The sequence below is a fragment of the Haemaphysalis longicornis genome, unplaced genomic scaffold, assembly GCF_048455015.1.
Source record: "Haemaphysalis longicornis isolate Haplotype H1 unplaced genomic scaffold, Haemaphysalis longicornis Haplotype H1 scaffold_10, whole genome shotgun sequence".
Classification (NCBI taxonomy): domain Eukaryota; kingdom Metazoa; phylum Arthropoda; class Arachnida; order Ixodida; family Ixodidae; genus Haemaphysalis; species Haemaphysalis longicornis.
The window spans coordinates 143,518,268-143,539,072 of NW_027526204.1; the positions used below are offsets into that span (position 1 = coordinate 143,518,268).

Here is a 20,805-nt window from a genome sequence, read left to right on the forward strand (position 1 = left end):
AACTTTTTCTATCGACGCCACAACCTCAAGTCGCTTTGCTGACCGACGTGAGGCGGGACTCTTTGGGGGCTTCTACGCTGTCCGCACCCTCCTGCGAGCCACAAGCTAAAACCAGACCCGTTCAACGCTTTTGCGGTCATGAAACTCCCGGCCAAGTTTCGTTTGGGGACAAAGGCTACCGCGAGGGGCGCCCCTGCTGATCGGAGGGCACCGGGCGGCCGCCGCTGCTCCGTGAGTGGCGCCGCACAGCGGAACCTTCGCCCACCTTTGGTGGTATTTTATCGACATGAACGCGTTGGTGGTAATGATACCCGCAATCGTTGCTGGAAACCGAAGCCGGTAGGAAAGTCTTATAATTGCAGCCCTTACTGGGAATCCGTATCAGGCATAACGCACGCTCAGCACTGTCGATTGATGTCTGTGTTTGACTCTGAGAAATGTCTTAGAAGTCATCACGCGTGGGAGACTTTGGGTTCCGAGATGGTGTGAATTCTTTCCTAACCTTTGACCGCGCTCCTCATAGCATAGCCCAGCTGCAGCTCTCAACCTTAAAAATCGATGTTACAGCACAGACATCACAGCTCTAGAAACGGCACTGTTCGCTTGAAGGGAAAATTCACGCTCGTCGAAAGCTTAAACGGCTTGACCGTGGGTGCTCTGTGCTTGCATGCTGTAGGCGCCAAGGTTCCAGACATTGTCTTTTAAAATGCAATAAGGTTACCTGCGAAACTAATTTCCGACACCGCCTAATTTCTGAAACCAACACCGTGCGAAAAACATTGGAGACATATCGACGTGGTGCGAAAGAAAAAGTTTCCACAAGTGGGCAATTTTTTTCAGGCTCCATTCTGAATCAGCTTCTTCAATGCTGGCGGAATCTATTGCCAGGGCCCAGTCACAGTCAACACGGCGGAGCTTGGCGCCAAAGGCGTGGGCACCAGTGGACGGAGAGTATGAACGCCTTCGCGCGATTCGCAGGAGAGCAGAGCGCCGTGCGAGAAAAACGCTGTCACCAGTTGACATTCGAGCTTCAAGACATGCCCAGAAGCGCATTCAGAAGCACCTGAATAAGCTTGCAAGACAACGTTGGAGAGAATTTTGTTCCAAGCTTGATCCCCGCAAACCGCTAACTCGCATTTGGCAAGTTTTCCGCAGCCTGAGAGCAACACCGAGTCAAGCTCATCCGTTCTCATCAATAGCTCTCCAGCGTGGCGTCAGTGAACTGGACGTAGCTGACGAATTTTGCGCCAAGGTTACAGCTCCCCGGAGCTCTGCAATGATTTCAGAAGTCCTGACCGATTGGCTCTCCAGTACGAATGCTACGCTCATGGATGAATTATTCACAATGCACGAGCTTATCTCAGCGTTAGCGTCAGTTAACCTGCTTTCTTCGCCAGGCGCCGATGGCGTTACATACGCGGCTTTACGACATCTCGGCGGTAACGCCCTCCGGCAACTGCTTACCTTCTACAACAAGTCGTGGGAGACAGGCTGCGTGGAAGCAAGCTGGAAACTTGGTCGCCTAGTTCCGGTCCTTAAACCAGGAAAACCGCCAACCGACATCAACTCTTACCGGCCTATTGCTTTACTAAGCTGCATAGGGAAGGTAATGGAGGGTAAAGGCCATATCCGTATCCTTGGAAGGTAAAGGCCATATCCGTATCCTTAGAGAACGCCTGCATTCATTTGTGCCCATTTTCCGGATGCTGACAGGAAAAACATGGGGCTGCTCAGTGGCTTCGCTACTACGACTTTATAAGGCACTATTCCTTGACCTTCTGCGGTACAGCCTCCCAGCGCTGATTGGTTTGTCTAAGACAAACTTCAGAGTGATAGAGTGTGCGCAGGCTCAAGTTCTGCGCATCTGCCTGGGCCTTCCAAGGTGCACATCCACGAATGGAACTCTCTGCGAAGCAAGGTGTATGTCCGCCCAGACACTCCAAGCCCAAGAGTTCCTTCGCACCAGCCTCCGTCACGTAACCCGGTGTGCTGACCATCCTCTAGCACAGGTGTCTTCCCCGCATGTACGGAGCCTCCTACCGGCCAACTTCGAACGCCCAAGCAAGCCTGCCTTCCCGCCATGGAAAGCTGCACCATGGGATATAGGCCTCACCATACCAGGTATAGGCAAGAAATCATCTCTGCCTGAGCCAGCCTTGCGATACTACACGCTGGAGCATATCAGTTCGCGTTATCTTGGCCACATTCAGGTATATACAGACGGATCCGTGAAGTCTGACTCGTCAGCCATTGGAGTTTGGATTCCGTCGGTGGGACTAACTGTGAAAGAGAAACTCAGTCACAAGACGTCGTCCACCTTCACTGAGTTAACTGCTATTAGGGCGGCACTCCTTCACATCACCAATAGTCCCGCTCGACAATGGGTGATTTTTACCGACTCGCGGCCTGCCTTGCAAGCACTGATGAAGCCATCCCACCGCTGCGGCCAACTTGTGCGTGAGCTAAACGCATTTCACACACTAGGGCTACGAGACGGGCACCGCATCTCGCTTCAATGGCTACCGGGTCATTCCGGCATCAAGGGGAACGTCATATCTGACGCAGCAGCGAAAGAGGCGCACAATCTGCTTGTGTCTATTGGAATCCCGTATTCCAGACAAGACGGAAGTACGGCCGTGAATGCGCGTGGATGGAAACTGCAGTTATCAGCTTGGCAGGACCCTCTTAAGATACCCTTGCCTCTGCACGCGATTGACCCTCAGTGCAATTTCCAGTTTCCGCGAGGTCTGCAAAAGAAAACTGAGGGTGTCCTTCACCGACTACGCCTGAACGTTGCCTTCACTGGTAGTTTTCTTTTTAAGATAGGCTGGGCGGACTCGCCATTGTGCTCTGTGTGCTCTGTGAGAGACGCATACAGCATGTCTTGTGTTACTGCCCGAAGCATACAACTCAACGCGAAACAGCTAAAAGAACTCTAGTGCGACTGCTACGAGGACACTCTTTAGAGCTGCGTCACTTTCTTGGTCCGTGGCAAAATCACGCTGATGCGGCGCGAGGGACAAAGGCTCTCTTAACTTTTCTGTCTGACACGGGACTAACCGATGTTCTTTAAACTTGGGATACTCACATTTTTTCTCCTAGTGCTGTAATTTTTTTTTCTACGTTCCGAACTGATTTTATTTTCTTCTCCCTCTTATTCATTGTTGGTGCGCACTTTTTCCCCTCTTCTTTTTTTTTCACCTCGCTATGTTCACCCCCATCTGAACTAGCAAGCCCCGCCGTTTGTGGGGCTAAACTCTTCAGTATTCATTAAAGTTTTCTCTCTCTCTCTAGAAAACAAAGATTAGTTTTGCGAGTGCCTCTGGTTTCTGATGTAAACAAGGTGGTTGTAGAATTCAACTTTAGCTGGAGTATTTTTCAATAATTCTCGTCTTTGTACATTGCTTGTTCCGCGTGCGGTCAGAGAAACGCTTTCGCAGCGACACTATATGTTCACATTTTTACGTGACGCTTCGAGAAGCATTCGCACGGAAATATAAATGACCGCCGAGCAGACGCGGCGGCGTTCGATTCGCCGACGCTCGCCTGCGCACACCACTTTGTTGACTGCTGCTTCGTCGCCTGTGTATTCTTTGAGTTGTTAGGGGAGCACAAGTTGGCTCCAATAAACTTGTTTTTCCTTCAAGACAACTGCGTCACCTTTGGCTCCATGACTACACTATAACAAAAGAAAACAAACCATCACGCGTTTTGAAAACGTAAGCACAATCATACAGATGAAACATCACTCCTATTTAACAAAAGGAAAACAAAGAAATACACAAGTAATGTTTTATTCCAGCCCAGTGGAAAAGGATGCTAAGAATTGTTTTTTGACTTGATGGTTGCTTAAACTATTCTTCTCCCACGGCTCTAGGAAAAAAAGAATATTTGAAGCAATTATTGCGAGTACGGAACGGAGTGTTGTACGATCATTGCGTTGCCTGGTGGAGTAACCTGAAGGAAATGACATAATCTTTCCAATATCTATGAAGTAATTAAAATTAAATGGAATTCACCAAACCAACATTCCGTTTATAATGGAAGGAGTGAGACAGGCGGGGAAAAGCGGGATAGATGGTCGGGGAGAAATGCACTTACGTGACAGTGGCGGCAGACGACTACCGGCTTTTGGCGTTTGCTGAGCAGCAACCAGATACGGCACCAAACTTTTCCTTCATGGTTGTTTCTTCTGGCATTACTTTTCTTGGTGAAAAAAAGTGGGGATGTCGAAAAAATATTAGTAGAGAGGAAAGTGCTTTTTGAAAGCCTTGTGAAAAATATCATCGCCATGGTTCTCAGGAGCATGCAGGAAGACGACGAAGACAATCTAGATGCGATGGAGGTGCTAAACGCATAGCTCGCGCTCAGAGCTCGCTTCTCGCGGCACGAAGCTCGCCCCTCGCGCAGTCGAACATCGAACGCCCGTCCTGGGTGCCACAGAAATAAATCTTCTTCTTCTGTTGAGACCACGGAGAGAGAGAGAGAGAGAGAGAGAGAGAGAGAGAGAGAGAGAGAGAGAAATAGAGAGAGCGATCAAACTTTATTTAAAGTGGCCCATGTCCGGGCTGCGGGAAATGTGCTTCTGGTGCGCCTGGAATACGTTCAGGCGGGAATTCCTCAGGTATCAGGGCCCCGCACGCGGGCAATGTGCCGGGCGAGACGAGGCCAACGGATGGGGCGAAGATCAGGCGGTGGAGCGGCCCAGCGTTCCCATGAGTATGGAATGTGGGATGGTAAAAGGTGTGGAGGACGAAAATGAGGAGATAGCCTGGCGCGAGTACAAGTCCACTAGGTGTGCTTAACGTCGGGACAGGCACCACACACGTGACAGTGGGGCGTGCCATCTTGGGTCATTATATAGTTGTGATGATTGACGTCCTCGGGCCGGAGAGTGCGCCAGGAGACGGCGGTGAAAGAGAAGAGGACGACGAGCCGAGAGCACGAGAGGGGTGTGTGCCGGCAGTGACCGCGGACGGGACAGCGCAAGGATTCCTCTCGGGAGGCGGTTCGAGGGCAGGCCAGGAGCGTTCGCGCGCTGTTCTCTGAGAATCGTCCCGGGAGCTGTTCCGGGACTCCTCTGCTGCAACGAGGGGTGCCTGTTACCGCTGGCGAGATCCCGAGGCGTGATCCGGGCCGAGGTTCGGGACGAGACCTAGAGTGGCCAGGCCCGAGCGCGAGCATCGGCGTTCCGACCTGGGGCCTCTGAGTCTTAAAAGGCGGCACCGAGAAAGTGTACCGCCACGTCTCCGGACCACCGGCACCGTACACGGGGAGCGCTCAACACGTACTACCGACGTCATTCCGCCCAGCGTCGAATAGACTAGACGTGAGCGTATCGCCTCTTTTTTTTTTCCCCTCCGCTCGAACTTTACTTCGGACTTGTGTTTCTTTTCGCCTCTGCGTTGCGAGTGTGCTTCATTGTGTTACCGTTATAGTTCCTAGTGCATCTCTCTAGCGTTTGTGTGTCCGCCACAGAATATGTTTTTTAACATGTGCTGAACCCATGGCATCACTTGTCGTTGATCATCCTCCGCGAGCCACACGCCCGCCTGCTTAACACGCGGCCTCACAATAGTGAAGAACGAGGTCACAAGGGAGGGAGAGAGTCTGAGCCTGGCGGATGTAAGTGCCTTAGCGGTCTGTGACGTCAGAGGTGGGAGGAGGAAGATTGCGGCGGGAACTGCGAATGTCCTTCAGCTGTTGCCTACGGAGAGCCTTATTTCTCGGTTCCCGCCACGCCTTGGCTCAACAGCCTTATTCGTGGCATACTGAACCACATTTGTTGCGTGTGAAATAGCTGGGGCATGTCGGCAAACTTTTCGTGTCGGTCCAGGTTGCTCTGTAACACAGCGAGCGACAGGAAGCACAGAACAATACAATGGAGAGAGCTGCCCACAAGACTGAACAGAGCGACGTTGCAGAGGCGACGTCCGTCCAAGCGTGACTCCCCATCAGCGTCTGCTGACCCGCCGGTTTGGTCACGCAGCTCCTCGCGGATTCCTTGACTTCCGTCAATATTGTGGAATGGAGCCCGCAGGCATTGCGGGTGGGAAAAGAGAAAGGAACGGGAATGATGGAGACGAAATGCTAATACTGGAGGACAAAGAGAGGAGTAGCAGGCAACCAATGCCGCTGCTAAGGCCGGGAAACGTGACCACTCAGATGCCTAGAGCACTAAGTACGGCTGGCATGTTGTACGGGAGGCGTGCTTTCAGAAACGCCGCGTGCCGGACTTGTAAGGCCGGAGTGATGCACGCGCATACCCCGCTTGTCTTAGGTTCGCGAGGGAGACGGACGATATGCGCACACATTGTTTAATATCTGCCAATGAGTCTTCCATTATTTTTCTGTAATTCATCAATGTCGCGATTCTTTTTCTCTTAACACCTTAGGAAACATCGCGAAAAACTTGGACAGAGAGAGGGCAAAGGGACACGAGCGCTGAAAGTTTAGCCGCCCTCGTGTGTGTGTTTGCCCTCTCTCTGTTCAATTTTTTCGCGCTGTTTACTACGGTGCCATGTGTACCAAACTAGCCCAAAGTCAAGCTTTAGTACGTTCCCTTTCTATTAGACAGACAGAAAAAATCTGTGGGCCGTGTTTATACCAAAACAACATAACTCGTTAAAATTGGTAGTATTTCACATCAGTATGGTTGCCGGTCCTTCGCAGTGGGTGACCATAAGAAAATCTAACGCGACAATTGAAATGCTTACCATTTGTATGCTGACCCAACGAGAAAACAACCCGTCTGTTCGTCTTCTGTGCCTAGTGCTTTGAAGTGTGACACTCACCCGCAAACGAAAATCTCCTTACTAAAATATGTTAGGGCCTTGATATACTGATATCAGAATTCTTGTGTTGCTCTTGAAAATGTCTTCTTAGCAAAGAACCTAAGCGTAGTAACGAAGCCGATTTCAAAGGGGGCGCTGTATAACGCTTTTTAGGTATACGCGGGGTTCTTAAGGGACACTGAAGGGATATGTAAACATTCATGAATTAATAGCGCAAATTGTAGTCTGGAGTCTCTAGGCCATGTTTCGAGCACTATCGCTCCGTTTACGTGAGTTTATTCACTAGAAAAATCCATTTGAAAATACTGTCCTCCTCTCTGCATCCTCCTTGCCGATTTCCTATGACGTTTCGTCTGACGTCAATACAAGATACTTGACTTGACTTGACGGCTCGCCTACCCTCCGACAGAATCAGTCGGCCCAGCGTTAATCGGTCGGTGGCCGACGTGTCGTCGCAAAACGTTTGCTCAGTTGAACCTGAGCCCCGGCATGTTTGTGCGTGGAAGAATGGGCGTTTATTTTGCTAGTTTGTAGACTTTACAAGGCGCTAAGCTTACGTCGCTCCACACAAGCGCATATGCGACGCTTCGCTGACTGGTACTCTAATAGAAACATTTAAGGCCAATCGAAGGCGGGAGAAGAGTCAGTGAAGTTAACATTGGTATGAAGGAATTAAAATCAGCCCAAAATTTTATTTTACAGCGTAATACCAGGGTGCGGGAAGCACTTTTTGAGATGGGTGAACTAGCACAGCAGTCAGCAGCAGGGCCACACATTTGTGAACGCTTTTCCGCCCAAGGAATGCCGTCGCTAGAAGTGAGATATTGTAGGAATTTTGGGCGCTTAAGGCACGAGCGTTACACAAATATTAACGAGCAGATTTAGCTTAACAAAAACAAGGTTCAGCATCTGTTTTATTTTTTGCTACAACTTTACAAAACCAATTGAAATATTTTTGCCTATTGTTGATTGTGGGTCACAGCCCATCCCGTATCCGGGTTTCATATATTGTGGTGTCCTCTTCAGCTGCACATATTCCTTTACCGCTGTTATCAGTTGAATGGCAAACCAAACCTTGAGGAAACGCAGGAACAAAAAAATAGTTAAATTTTTAATGTTCATCGTGACCAGAGTCATCTTTCAACTTCAAATAACAACTCAGCAACAGTTGGGACACACAAGTAAGCTAGCCAGCAAGACTGGTGTATTTCGCTCATGAAAGCATTGTTAATGGCTCTCTCATGCAGCCATTACGTTCAGCGCATTTATTTTGAGAACCAAAGATAAATATGGCCGTTATCGCTCACAATGTAGTGTAACGTAACAATGATGGGCACTAATCAAATAGTACTCAGTTGCAAAATAACTAATATATCTGTATCTAGACATGTGCGTCCGCAATTGAATGAAATCTGGTGTTTGATTTTGATTAAAATATTTGGCACTTTTCCAGACCTCGACTAAAATCAGATATGATAACTGACTTCACGTTTTCACTCAATTTAACACGTTATACATCGTATAACATTATTTTACTCGAATAAAAGCTGTAAAATGTAATGAAGCAAATATCTTTCCGGTAAAAGTTTTCTAAGCATCGTAGCATTGCGACTTTAAAGAATAGCGTCCTGCATGAACGCACTGAACTACAAACACTAGAAGTAAATTTTAGCGCGTGTCGCTTCAATGTTTGAGTGTATTGACCGGCCTAAAATATCGTGCTTTAGCAAGACTTGCTGTTTTAGAGTTAACGTAACTCAACCCATTGGTTTGAGGACAGTAACACTTTTCTGAACAAATAAAAAGCTTGGCGGTCTCTCTCCGCCTTTGAATTTATCTTCACACCACACTTCAATTGCCACCCGAGCCCGTGCAGCAAACACTAACGTCCGAGGGACCTTCCCTTCACTCCCTGCCGAAAACGCCTGCTGTGGAAACTTATCTCGCAACACTACCCTAACACGCGCAATACAAATCTTGCAAACTGGCCGGATCCGTCCTCCTCCCTAATGCAACCCTCGGAAAAGTGTTCTGATTGGGGGAGAGTTTGGTGACTTTGGTGAGGGAGGAGTTAATAGTTTAGGGACTTTGCAAGATCATTTTTAAGTGCGAATGCACTTCTTAAGCGAGCCTGAATCGTCCGCCGCCGTCGTCCGCATAGCAACAGCTGCGGGCGCGCGCGCTCCTCGTCTTTCTCCTCGTCTTCCCTAGCAACGGGGGCAGATGGGCGCGCGCTACTCTCCTCCTCCTCTCTCCGCTCAGTGACTGCGGGTGTTGGGCGCCTCCTCTCCACTTCGGGCGGGAGAGCTCTCGCTCGCGTAGCGGGCGCTCCGCATTCCGACGCGTGAGGGCGCTCGTGTAGCCCTCGCCGTAACGGTGGGCGCTACTCTCCTCCTCCTCTCTCCGCTCAGTGACTGCGGGTGTTGGGCGCCTCCTCTCCACTCCAAGATCACGATATCCACCGTAATCGCGCAATCAACAACCGTGCATTCGCACTTACACAATCTCCCCCTCGGGGAAGTGCGAGGGAATTTTTTTTTTACCTGGGCCTTCCACCTCGAAATGCGCGCCGGCTTAACTTATCTAACACTGGCCGAGCCCTCTCCAGCTATGGGGAGCACATGTACCATGCAACCAGCGTTAGCGACCAGCGTAAACAACACACTCGTTGATGGTAGCTTTTGTTGGCGTCCGCCATAAGCTTTCAACAGCTGTTCGCTGTGGAAAATAGGAAAGTGGCTTCTCGGGTTCGTATTTTGTTCTTCAATTATTTGTCTGCATGTAAGAGTTAGCTGCTTTCCATTTTAGACAAAAAATGTTGATACTCACCGCATTTACATGGACAGTAGCCATCGTACATCTCACCGTCGCTTGTCCAGGTATCAGAAGAAATAATTGTAAGCCGCGTGTCGCTGCAACTTTCCCCGAGTTCACCTTTCCTTGCGCACGTTGTATACTCATTTTCCTCTTCTCGCACGCAGCAAAGTCCAGGCTGGCAGTTGGCCGTATCTTCACACAAGGCACCTTCCTCAGCTTTCTCCTAGACGAAAAAGTGCAGGTATGAGTATTCGTTATTGAGAGTTTTTAAATTCGTTTAAACTAACTCACTCGAACCTCAGGCAAAGCAAGCATCATTTAATGACAGTGCATAAAATCTTTTTGTTTCATTGGTTGTAACCGCTGCAATGGAACTGTTGTCCTCTGCTACGCTGCGGATGTCTCCCCGCCCTGTTGGCCTGCCTGAACTCCGTCTTTAGTGCTCTGCTGCGTGGATAATCACTTTTACGTAGTTTCATTGTTTGAGCCTGGGAATAACCCTTAATCTGCATCCATGCGCAGCTTAATTTTAAACACGTGGGGTTAGCATTTGAACTCTTTGTCTGCGCATAAAACCTAACGGCCAAATATCATGATTTTTTAACATCACCACACACTACATCTTATTTACTGCATCCCCTAATTTATAATACTGCACAGGCTAACTGCTAACGCCCGCACAGCTAGCAAGCAGCGGCCAAATTTAGGTAGCAAAAGAGAAAATAAGAGCTTCTCCGTATTCTGCATTAATATTTTACAAATCTAATGCAACGCTCGTTTCCTAGATTTTCCCATTGCTCAATAACAGGGGTCGCGAACCTGCGGCCAGCGGGGCGGTATTATGCTGCCCCCGGTACGACGCAAGAACTCACCCTTCCCATATCAGTTTTTGTCTGAAGGCCGACATAGCGGTGTTGACATGGTACGATGCAAGAACTCACCCTCCCCATATGTTTCTGTGTGAAAGCCGACATAGCGGTGTTGACATCGAAGGGGGTTTGACATAAACAAAGCAAGATCGCTTCGTCTCCCATCTTCACAGTTAGCCCGTCTTCACAGTTATTATCTTTGCTGAGGTTGTGTACATTATTCCAGTTTCGTACTATATTGCTCCAATTTTGTACATTATTGCGAATTCACCGTTACATCACAATATTGCTCATTATTGCGATTTGGGAATCATTGTAATTTTTATTTCTTTTTCCTGCATAGCCCCCTTTTGCCCTCTCCAGATATGCCGTGCAGCCCCAGCCATGTCGGTTTCATGGAACTCGGCCCTCCGCATCGAGAGATTGCCGATCCCAGCGGTATACCATCCAAGTACTAGCTACAAGTTTTCAGGTTTCTTCACTATTCCGTAAGGAACGTCGCCTTTTTTTAAAAAGAAAGGATCCGTACGGCAGCGAAAGCGTATCTTATGTTATAAACGTAAGTGGTTGAAGCATATGCCGGCAGATTATGAACGTAAATTTAATAAAGACATTCGTAACTAATCCTTTAGTTGTGGGTACCATGGGGCTATGAGATACGGATGTACGTACTATGAGGTATGCACCGACTACACTTTTTATGAAAAATATTTAGGGAGCCGTGGCCAACCTGCACTCTGGCAATAAGCGCGAAAAAAGACGGCACGTAGAAAGAACACACAGGAAGGCGCACCCAGAGGGAAACACAGTGGCGAACAGGGTAGCTCGAGGCTATACTACCAACCCAGCACCCGATGATTCCGACCTCGAAGGACCCACGGCAGTCCCCTCGGAATACTCGGCTACATTGGCATACTACAGGGGTATCAGGAAAAGGTACCCTCCGCTACATGAATCCCTGACCAGGGCAGAAGCCACCGACTGGAGTCAGCTGCAGACAAACACTTTCCCAAACCTAAACGTGCTGAGTAAAATTTACCGAACTCGATATGCAGACGCATGCCCATTGTGCGATCAAGAAAAACCCACCCTCTACCACATGCCAAAGCACAACGGCTGTCCTCAAAATCAGAAACCCTAATGCGGAGCAATGGGAGGCACTGGTGGCCAGCGCCTGCTGTGAAGACCAGGGGCCGAATTCTCTAAACGACGGGGCGTCGCTTTGAAACGACGGGGTTGCGCCATGCAAATGCATGTGTTCTGGGGTTGGGGCCGCCGCTTTGGGGTGTTTAGCACAGGGACTGAGCCGCAGAAAAGCAGTGTGGCAAGGGCGCGAAGTGACACCCACTGCCCCCCGTCGTTTCGCTCGTAGCTTCACGCCCTTGCCACACTGCTTTTCTGCGGCTCAGTCCCTGTGCTAAACACCCCAAAGCGGCGGCCCCAACCTCAGAACACATGCATTTGCATGGCGCTACCCCGTCGTTTCAAAGCGACGCCCGTTTTTTAGAGAATTCGGCCCCAGATCGGTCTGATTCAGTGAGCACGCAAAGAAGCAGAGGCCATTGGAGCCCTAGACCGAGGGCACCACCCCTGCTGACCCCGTTGGGAACTGTCGCACGTGGCACGAGCCCTCGGTAAAGTGCCGCCAAACCACTAAAAAATATAAATAAACGTTTTTCCTCTTCCTCCTTCTCCTCCTCCTCCCTCTCCTCCTCCTCCTCGACGTGTCTTTTTTCATGCGTGTTCCCAAAATGTATCACCAACTCGACCAACTTTCAATTGTGTTAAACCCGCATTCCCCAGGAAAAAAACACATCCTGCTGTAACGAACTTTTCGTCGCATCTTGGTATGTTCTAAATTAGCCTCATTTTACTTGCTCAGTCCTCCACTTTATTGTTCGTGATATATGTGGTAGCTCGCAATAGAAAAAAAAATTAGCAGTGGTGTGTCCAGTTGCCCGAGTTTCAGAAGTGCTTAATTTTTTCACTACTTACTCTTTTTTTCCACATCGTTTATAACATTACGATGTCTATATTTAATACGGACACCGCCGTTGAGGGCAGCGGATTTTGCTAAATTCTACGGGCGCGCGTAGAACACCAATTTTGAACGAAAGGGTGCCAGGAGAAGAAATAAATAAATTCCTCATGTTCTTCGAAATTTTATTAAAGGGCGCATATCGCCGGAGGCGCGACGCATTCTGCTAAATTTCCGAGACCAGAGGAAATTCCAAATTTTATGGGCACCTGCACACTCTTCCCTCCCGGGCAACGAGGCAGCTCACAACACGGCTCGAGGACTCGCATGCCGAGCCACCGAGCAGCCTCCGCTGAGGTCGGGAAGAGACCGCATGGTCTCATACAGGGAAATTACTAATCATTACAGATTCGAACGGGCCCGTTATCCTCCCGCTCATCCATCCGTAAACAAAAGGCAGTCGGTGGTCTGGCGTCTCCTCCAAACGAATACCTATCCAAACCCCGTGGCATACAGTTACTACTACCCTGACCAATATTCAGGCATGTGCGCACTATGTAAGGACCGGGCGGACCTGTCACATATATTATGGGCTTGTCCTCAGGCGACCCAAGAAGGCCGTAAGATCGCGAATGACGAGCAGTGGGAGACCGTGCTCCTCAGCTCTGACCCAAAAGACCAACTCTGGGCGGTCCAGTTGGCTGAAAACGCCGCCAGGGCCCAAGGGCTGCTGGCCGCCGTTTAGGAAGGAGGCCTCCTTACAAACAACTGGACAAAAATAAAGCTGTCTCTCTCTCTCTCTCTCTCTCAGGTTACTAGGTCTGCTTACAGGTTTTGAAGAGGAAAAGCAGGGCTCCTTTACTGCTATATTGTGATTGAGTCTCTGCTGTTTTTGTTTCTTGCTTTTTTTACGCGAATCACCCCGACGCCAAGTTGCCGCAATTCATGCGGCAGCTTTCTCCCTAATCAGATCTCTCTTCAACGTGCAGTAGTTCCGCGCCCGTGCAGCTGTCACGGTGCACTCATCAGGCTTATTTTGTTGTATTCTGGGATGGTGCCAATCTATTAGCGCTGTGATTAGCGCACCAGAACGCTGCTGTGGAAACCTAGGTTCAAATCTGATATGAACTCAGATTAGCTCCTCTGTACAGCGGTGGCCATTCTGGGACCATTCGTGTTGAGGCAGACGGCGACAACTCCGACTACCACTGAAGTCACTTTTCGTGTTTGATGAGGTGCCTAGCCTTTCCCCTGAACAGCTACATACAAAATAAATTGGCGCAGCTTGCACTAACGGTGAAAGGCTGGAGAAACAGTAGAGCTGGCGGCGCATCTCCCTTCCTCAGAAGCCCGTCGGTTGCACCTTTTACGAATTTCTGAACTTGCCGAGCAAACTTCTCCATGACGAGAAGGCCCTGATCGTTTTGTCAGCAGCCTTTCACATCTCTCCCAAAGTTGACCGTATCAGCACGCGCTAGAACCGGTGCCAACCGGCACCGGTTCTACCTTGGGTGTTCCATACTGCCTCGCATTCAAGCCATGTAAGAAGATTTAAAGGGACACTGAAGTGAATTTGTCAAGCTCCCGTTTTTGCTTGCACTGCGTAGACTGGCTCAAATTAGCACACTTTTCATCGTTTATCCGGTTGACAAATCGGTAATTATTTTACAAAGCGCGAAAGAAGAAAAACTACCATGCGCGGTTTGCGGCGGCCGCACCAACTAAAGCTGTGACGTTAGGAGGAGCCGCACCGTGATTGGACGATGCCCAAGGTTAGCAATCAAACAAGTTTCGGTTTCGGTTTCGGTTCTGTAAAACACAACCAATGGCGTTGTTGGATGGGCATTCTCAATATCTCAGTAATCATCGTACCGCGCTTCTGCCATGTTGTCGGCTGTAAAATGCACAAGATAAGCCTCCCAGGACGGCTTGTAGTCGTAGCATTCACTAGCCGAGACCTACGCAGTGCATGAACGCCCTCCGCGTACCCGCAGACGCCCAAATGTCGTGCGCTTTTCCCCCATATTTGGAGGTTGCCTCCGTCATGCCTGTATCGTAAAAAGCGTGTTCGCACCAGGCCAAGGGTCTTTTCATTCTGGCATGTGCCCACTGCCTGCAAGCAGTCGGTACTTATGGCAACAGCACGCCAACGAGAACTCGCTAGCGCGCCAGTGCCAGCCTGCGCGCGTTTTGTGAACTAGTTCGTGTAGCCATGAACGTTGCGGCCCAAAAAAAAAGTGAACTCAATATAGAAAACATCGGCGGAAAACATAAAAGTTAACTTACAAAAGAAAAAAAAATGCAAAACACTTGCGGTGACATACCTACCGCCTCAGACAACTGAGCCACGGAGCGGGATGCGAAGGCCTGGCTAATATAGGGTATATATTGTAGAACCGGTGTACACTTTTATTTAGTTTTGGCATTTCAAGCAGCTTAGGTGACTATTTGTTGTACTGCGCTCGTGCAGTAAGCGTCGCCCGAGTTTCCACAGTAGCTCACGTCTAGCAATTGCATTTCGTAGGCGGAAAAGCGTTCGCAAATGCGTAGTCGTGCTGCTGACCGCTGTGCTTGTTCGCCCAGCGCAAAAAAGTGCTTCCCGCGCCCTAGTTTTACGCTGTACGGTAAAAATATCAGTTGATTTTATTTCCTTAGTACCTATATTGACTTCGCTGACTCTTCTCCCGCCTTCAAGAGGCCTTATATTTTCCTACTGGCGTACTAGTCAGCGAAGCGTCGCATGTGCGCTTGTGCAGCGCTTGTGTGAAGCGACCTTGACTTGGAGCTATAGATACAGTGTACAAACAAACCAAGTAAAGAAAGGCACATTCTTCCATTCACAAACGTGTCCTGGCTTCGTTTCAACTAAGCGAACGAATTGCGACCAAGCAATTTTTTTTAACCTCCTGGACTGCGACGACCCGCCGGCGGCCGGCGGACGAAACGCTGGGCCGACTGACTCTGTTGGCCGGGGAGCCAGGGAGCCGTGCAGTAGCGCCGCAGCCAATTGCCAGCTCATCCCCTCCTGACGTCACACGAAAACGCCACAGAAAATGGGCGAGCGTAAAGAGAGGAGGACAGCATTTTCGAATTAGTTTTTCTACTAAATAAAATCGCGTAAACGCGCCTAGAGTGGTCGAAACATGGCCTGGGGACTCCGGACTACAATTTGCGCTAGTAATCCCGCAATGTTTACATATCACTTCAGTGTCCCTTTAAATGCCCCAAGAGCGCTTTCTCTGCAGGGATAGAGCTTTCGTGTTATACGTCACATGGAAGTGCTTGCCGGGGCACCTCATTCCAGATCTTTTCTGCGCCGACTTTCTCTCTCGTCGTTGGGATAAGCACTGATAACGTGTCTAAGGCAGTTACATTTGTCAAGTTCCTCGATCATTTCGCTACAAAAGGTGAAGCGGGTTCTTTCAGCATGTTTATTTACCACTACTTTGTTGTTTAGCAGCGGAGCTGTTAAATACTTCTTCTTTCCGTGCGGATCGTTAACACGAAATTTATCTCAGTGAAGTGGAGAGGGGGAAATCCTAGGTCAAGTAGTGTGAAGGGAAGTGGCGAGGGCGCAATTAGGCAACGAGCAGGCGTTCCCTGTGGTCGGAATCGAACCTGTGTCCCTCACGTTATCAGACAGGCATCCATCCGACTGCGGTATCATTGCATTCGGGGCGCTCCGCATTTCCTTGGGGTTAGTAGTGCGGGCATTGGCTTTGGGCTTCGGCTGAGTTGAAGGGGACTTCGGCTTCAGACTTTGGCAGTTTGTATGTTTGACTTTAGGGGGGTGGATTGCAGACTTTGATATCACTCTGTTTTCATAAAAAAAGCTTCGCTTTTTTGCCATATCTCTTTGATAAAATACAAGACCTAAGAAAAGCCAAGTTAAAGCTAGTGAAGACCACTGCTTTGATTTTTCCTCAGTCTTCTCATCTCATTCGCGAAGGAGGCGATCTTTTTATCTTCGAGCGAAGCAGTCTATTCTGTGGAAGTTTTGAGTACGTCAAAAAGTCTGGGACGTTGAACACGCCTTGCGAGAAAGCTAACTTTTGCGTGAATGCTCAGAAGAGAACGCCAATTATTATTGTTTTATCTGAAGCCTTACCAACACTTATTATTTAACAAGTGCCAGCTAAGATAATTCGTCGAGTTTCATTTTTATTTGCTTGTCATTATTATTTAGTGATCCATGAACTTGTAAGCCGCACACTATTCCGGTCTGCTGTCAATACATCAGAATCTTCCAGAGGAGTATCGTTAGAAGAAACAGCTCTCACTCTTATTTTATTAAGACTTTCTCAACAAAAACATTGACAGTTGGTCGCTGGGAGCACTGTATCATTACGCCGAGTTTCATTTCCTTTTACTAATTAGTTCATAGTTTTCTTGGGGAAGTTACAGAATTCCCATCTGCCGTCAATACCTGGGCTTCTACGAAAGGTGAAACGAGAGTCCATCTTTGTCTGCTTGGACAAAACTGTAGCTCTTGCAAGTTTATCTAAATTAACCCAAAGCCATAGTCCGTATATACACAAGATGATGAGAAAAGTAAGTGTGCACAGTCTTTAACCTTAAGTGGGATGTGTATTCTGCATAGCATTGTTAATCATAAACATTCATGGGGGAATAGCTTCGACTTTTTAAACAGCAAAGCTGTTGAACAAATCGTTTGTGTATGGTGTCCGCAGTTAAAAATACCAAGAAAACGCCGAGCGCTCGTGCACGCGTGTCTCCAGTGCACTCTCGTCAAGCCGAGCTTACCCACTTAGGTATGTTGGCAGCATTGGCAACAAAAATAAAACTCAAGCGTTCACCGTATCGTGGCAACACTTGCTCAGAAAAAGAAAGACACGTCGTAGCATACTCGTGAGTGCATGCCTCGTGCCGAAAAATAAACCAGGGCACCACCTTCAAGCCAATCATACCCGCTTTGGTAGATTGGCTAACATTGCTCCCCCTAAAGAGAGAGAAAGAGAGAGAGATATAAATATTTTTATTTATCAAACAGAGGCTGATATGTGGGCCTCGCGCCGTGGATGGCATCCCTAGTCCAGGATGCCTTGATTTCAGCTGGCCCTCCATGCTTGGGTCACCAGTTTGAGCTGTATATCCGGGTCTAAGCTGGCCAGGGAAGCCTTCCACTGCTCGAAGCTGGGGTTGAGAAATGACTGCTTGAAGGTGAGGTTTGGAAGAGGGGGAATGTCTGGAGTACGTTGGCACTTTCATGTTATATGGTAGAGGGTGTCAGGATGGGGGAGTGCGCACAGAGGGTAGGTTGTTGGGTGAGGAAGAAGAGGTGAAGGAGAGTGGGATGGATGTGGGTACCCCTCTCCCGCGCCGTGAGTTGCTCCTTGATTATTGGTACTAAGTCATTGGTACTAACTCACGGTACTAACTCATTGGTACTAACTCATTGGTACCTTGATTGGTACTAACTCACGGTCCTAGCCCAATGGGTAAGACGAGTGACAATAACTCTGTCTGGTCTACCAGACATAGGCTCAAATCCTTCCGGTGGCTGTGGGATTTTATGCGATTGTAAATGCTATGCGCACGGACACGGAGGGACATTGTGGGGTTATAAGGTACGCCGCACCTAATACTCGAAACTGCATTGACACATTTTCATGTAAGAAATTATCCCTGGATTAAAATGTGCTGCTTCTCTATTCATGCAACTTTTTGCTGAAATCGTACTGTGTCTCATTTGCAAACATTACAACATGATCTGTCAATAAACTCCCGTCGAGTACTCAACGAAGTTCCTGCGCGCAAGTAGAAGAATTTATTCGTAGAGACCTAACAGGGAACCGTCCAAAAATAAATGTGTATAATATTCCCGGTAAAAACGGAACTCGGGTAAATATGGTAATAGCGACTTTTCACACGTCGTCCTTTCTTACGGTGCCAGATCAGCTCGAGATACGTCACTAAGCTATCATGACATAGCAACCCATTTCCGCCTCGCCCACCGCGGAAATTCCCTTGCTTACGTCAATATCGACAACGCGCGAAAGGCGTTGCGCTGCTGAGCACAAGGTCGCCGCTTTTCTGATGGAGGAGAAACGCAAAAACACCCGTGTGTACCAGATTTCGGCGCACGTTAAAGATCCCCAGGTGGTCAAAATTAGTCCGGAGCCCTCCACTACGGCGCGCCCCATCGCCTGCGTTGCGTCGGCGCGTTAAACCCTACAATCAATCAAAACAACGCGCAAAAACGCACGTGGCGCTTACTGCAGATAGGCAGCCTCTCCTGTCGCGTGCTGGTTCATCGCATTCACCCGGCTTTATTTCGCTCCCCGAGCTGCCCACCATGTACGCCACCTATCCCAAAAATTGTGTGCCTGGTCCCAATCATCCCGGGCACGCTGGAGGGCTGTGAGCAGCTCTGATCCGAAGGTTCGATCCTCTCTGAGAAATTGTGCTCCCACTGTCACCGCTATTCTAAAGCCAGCAGCGGCCACTCCATCCCCGTAACAGAGCTTAGCCCACATAAAGTTTTTCTCGCTCTCCCTCTCTCCCTGACCGTATACATAGGTAATTATAAAGAAGGTAGTCCATTTTTCAAATTATGTGACTAAGCCTGGTCAGTAAAGCCGTTCTATCGTTCTTTCTTTATATTTAAGAACAAACTTAGAATTTATCGCGGCAATTCAACTAGGGACTCCTCATTTTGTATATAAATTTTGTGGGTTTTCTGACTATATTCATAACTCCTAGTTACTCTCAAAATTCTTTGTGAATATTTTCAATATTACTTTACGCACACGTTACAACTACTGAAAACTGAAAGAAGAGAGTAGCAGACTTACTGTGGCATGAGAGCTTATAAATAAGATCACCACCCAGAACAGAATTGAGAGTACTTCTTCAGGATATACCATCACTTATAATGTTGCCCATAACGAACGGCTGACGTGTAGCGGCAGCAGAAAGCCGTTGACAAAATATGGCTCGCAACCATCCATTGTCTATTTTATGCGACAAACAGGGCGTATTTTCTTCGAATATGCGTCCTATTTGGACAACAAATGGACAAACAAATTGCGTTTTCTGAGGAGTCTATCCGTACGACACAAACGTCTCTGTTTCTTCAAGTGTCGGGGGGTTTATAACGTGTTTCTAGTGTAATAACGCGCATTATTCGTTTGCATTATTCGGGCGTCACACCTTCGAGGGCCTCGAATACTCGCAAATGTTTACAGGGGGGGGGGGGGGGGGGGTGCACGGCCCAACCTGTCCAAATATTTATTCCTGGCCACTACTGAAAAATAAAAACACTTAACCTTGATTATTCGCGCTTCCGGTGCACAGAGTTCGGCGATAAAAGTTGGCGCAATATCAACGATGGTGCCGCACCTGTCTCGGCGAAACATTGTACGTAATTCTGCTGTACTAAAGTGGGCCACAAAATAAAGAACCTTATATACAAACAATACAGTGACAATACGATAAACAAATATGTAAATATTGCATAAATAGTGGTGGCAGAAACCACAGAAAGTCTGCTCGCGTGGAATAAGGTTGACTTTGACACGCTAATTTCGGCTTCACACATGCAATTTTGCCAAACGTTAGGCCTGTACGCGTATCTGGTGATCCGTTTTGCTTCTCTGCATCCTTCGTTTTGTGGTATCGCTGTTATAATCTGAGTGACCGAAATTACAAGGCTATCACTTGAAGGCAAAATGAACTACGGGAACTCATTTTGAATCCCCTGGATGATAAACCACCGCGTATGTTCTGCGCTGTCAAGAGCGCATCCGGCACTCTGAATATAGGCGGGATTAACAACATGTTTGTTTGCTTAGAGTAGGGCGCGGTCGTTATCTTTGTCTTCTTCATATCATTCAAAAATAAATTGGTATTGTCCGAAAATATTCAGTAGACAATTTCCGCACTTAAATTTCTGTATATTTTCTGTAGCGGACCCCCTAATAAAACGGTAATAACAAAGTTGCCACTTAATAATCCATCCGAAAGCATTAGTTAGATCTGCATGACGAAAACCCGGCGTCAGTAGCACACAGACAGCACACAAAATGGTCGATGGGTGAAAAAATAAGGAAACATAGCAATTGAGTTTAAAAGAATGTTCAGTGATTTTGTGTATTAGTAAGATTCGAACCAGGGGCCTCCTGGATGCAAACTGACACTGATCCCCGGGACCACTTCATCTTTTGGTACTGTGTGGGAGAGGACACCAAATTATAAACACTGGAAGGGGACATTAGGTGGTCAACCAGACGAAAGAGTACGACAAAACTCCGCAAAATTCAAGCGTTCAAATTAGGGTATCAGTCAGGTGGTTGGTGTCAAATAGTATTCCACTATACACACAAGC

The 20,805-nt window shown here is 48.3% G+C and overlaps 1 long non-coding RNA gene across 1 annotated transcript; it reads right to left on the reverse strand.

Moving 5' to 3' along the window:
* Positions 1–7,708: 7,708 nt before the first annotated feature.
* LOC144157986 (uncharacterized) lies at positions 7,709–19,347 on the reverse strand. The gene is made up of 3 exons (XR_013319924.1): positions 19,274–19,347; positions 9,624–9,834; positions 7,709–7,868 (listed from the first exon to the last, which is right to left on the reverse strand). It is a non-coding gene; the product is annotated as an uncharacterized LOC144157986 (long non-coding RNA).
* Between the last annotated feature and the right edge of the window lie 1,458 nt (positions 19,348–20,805).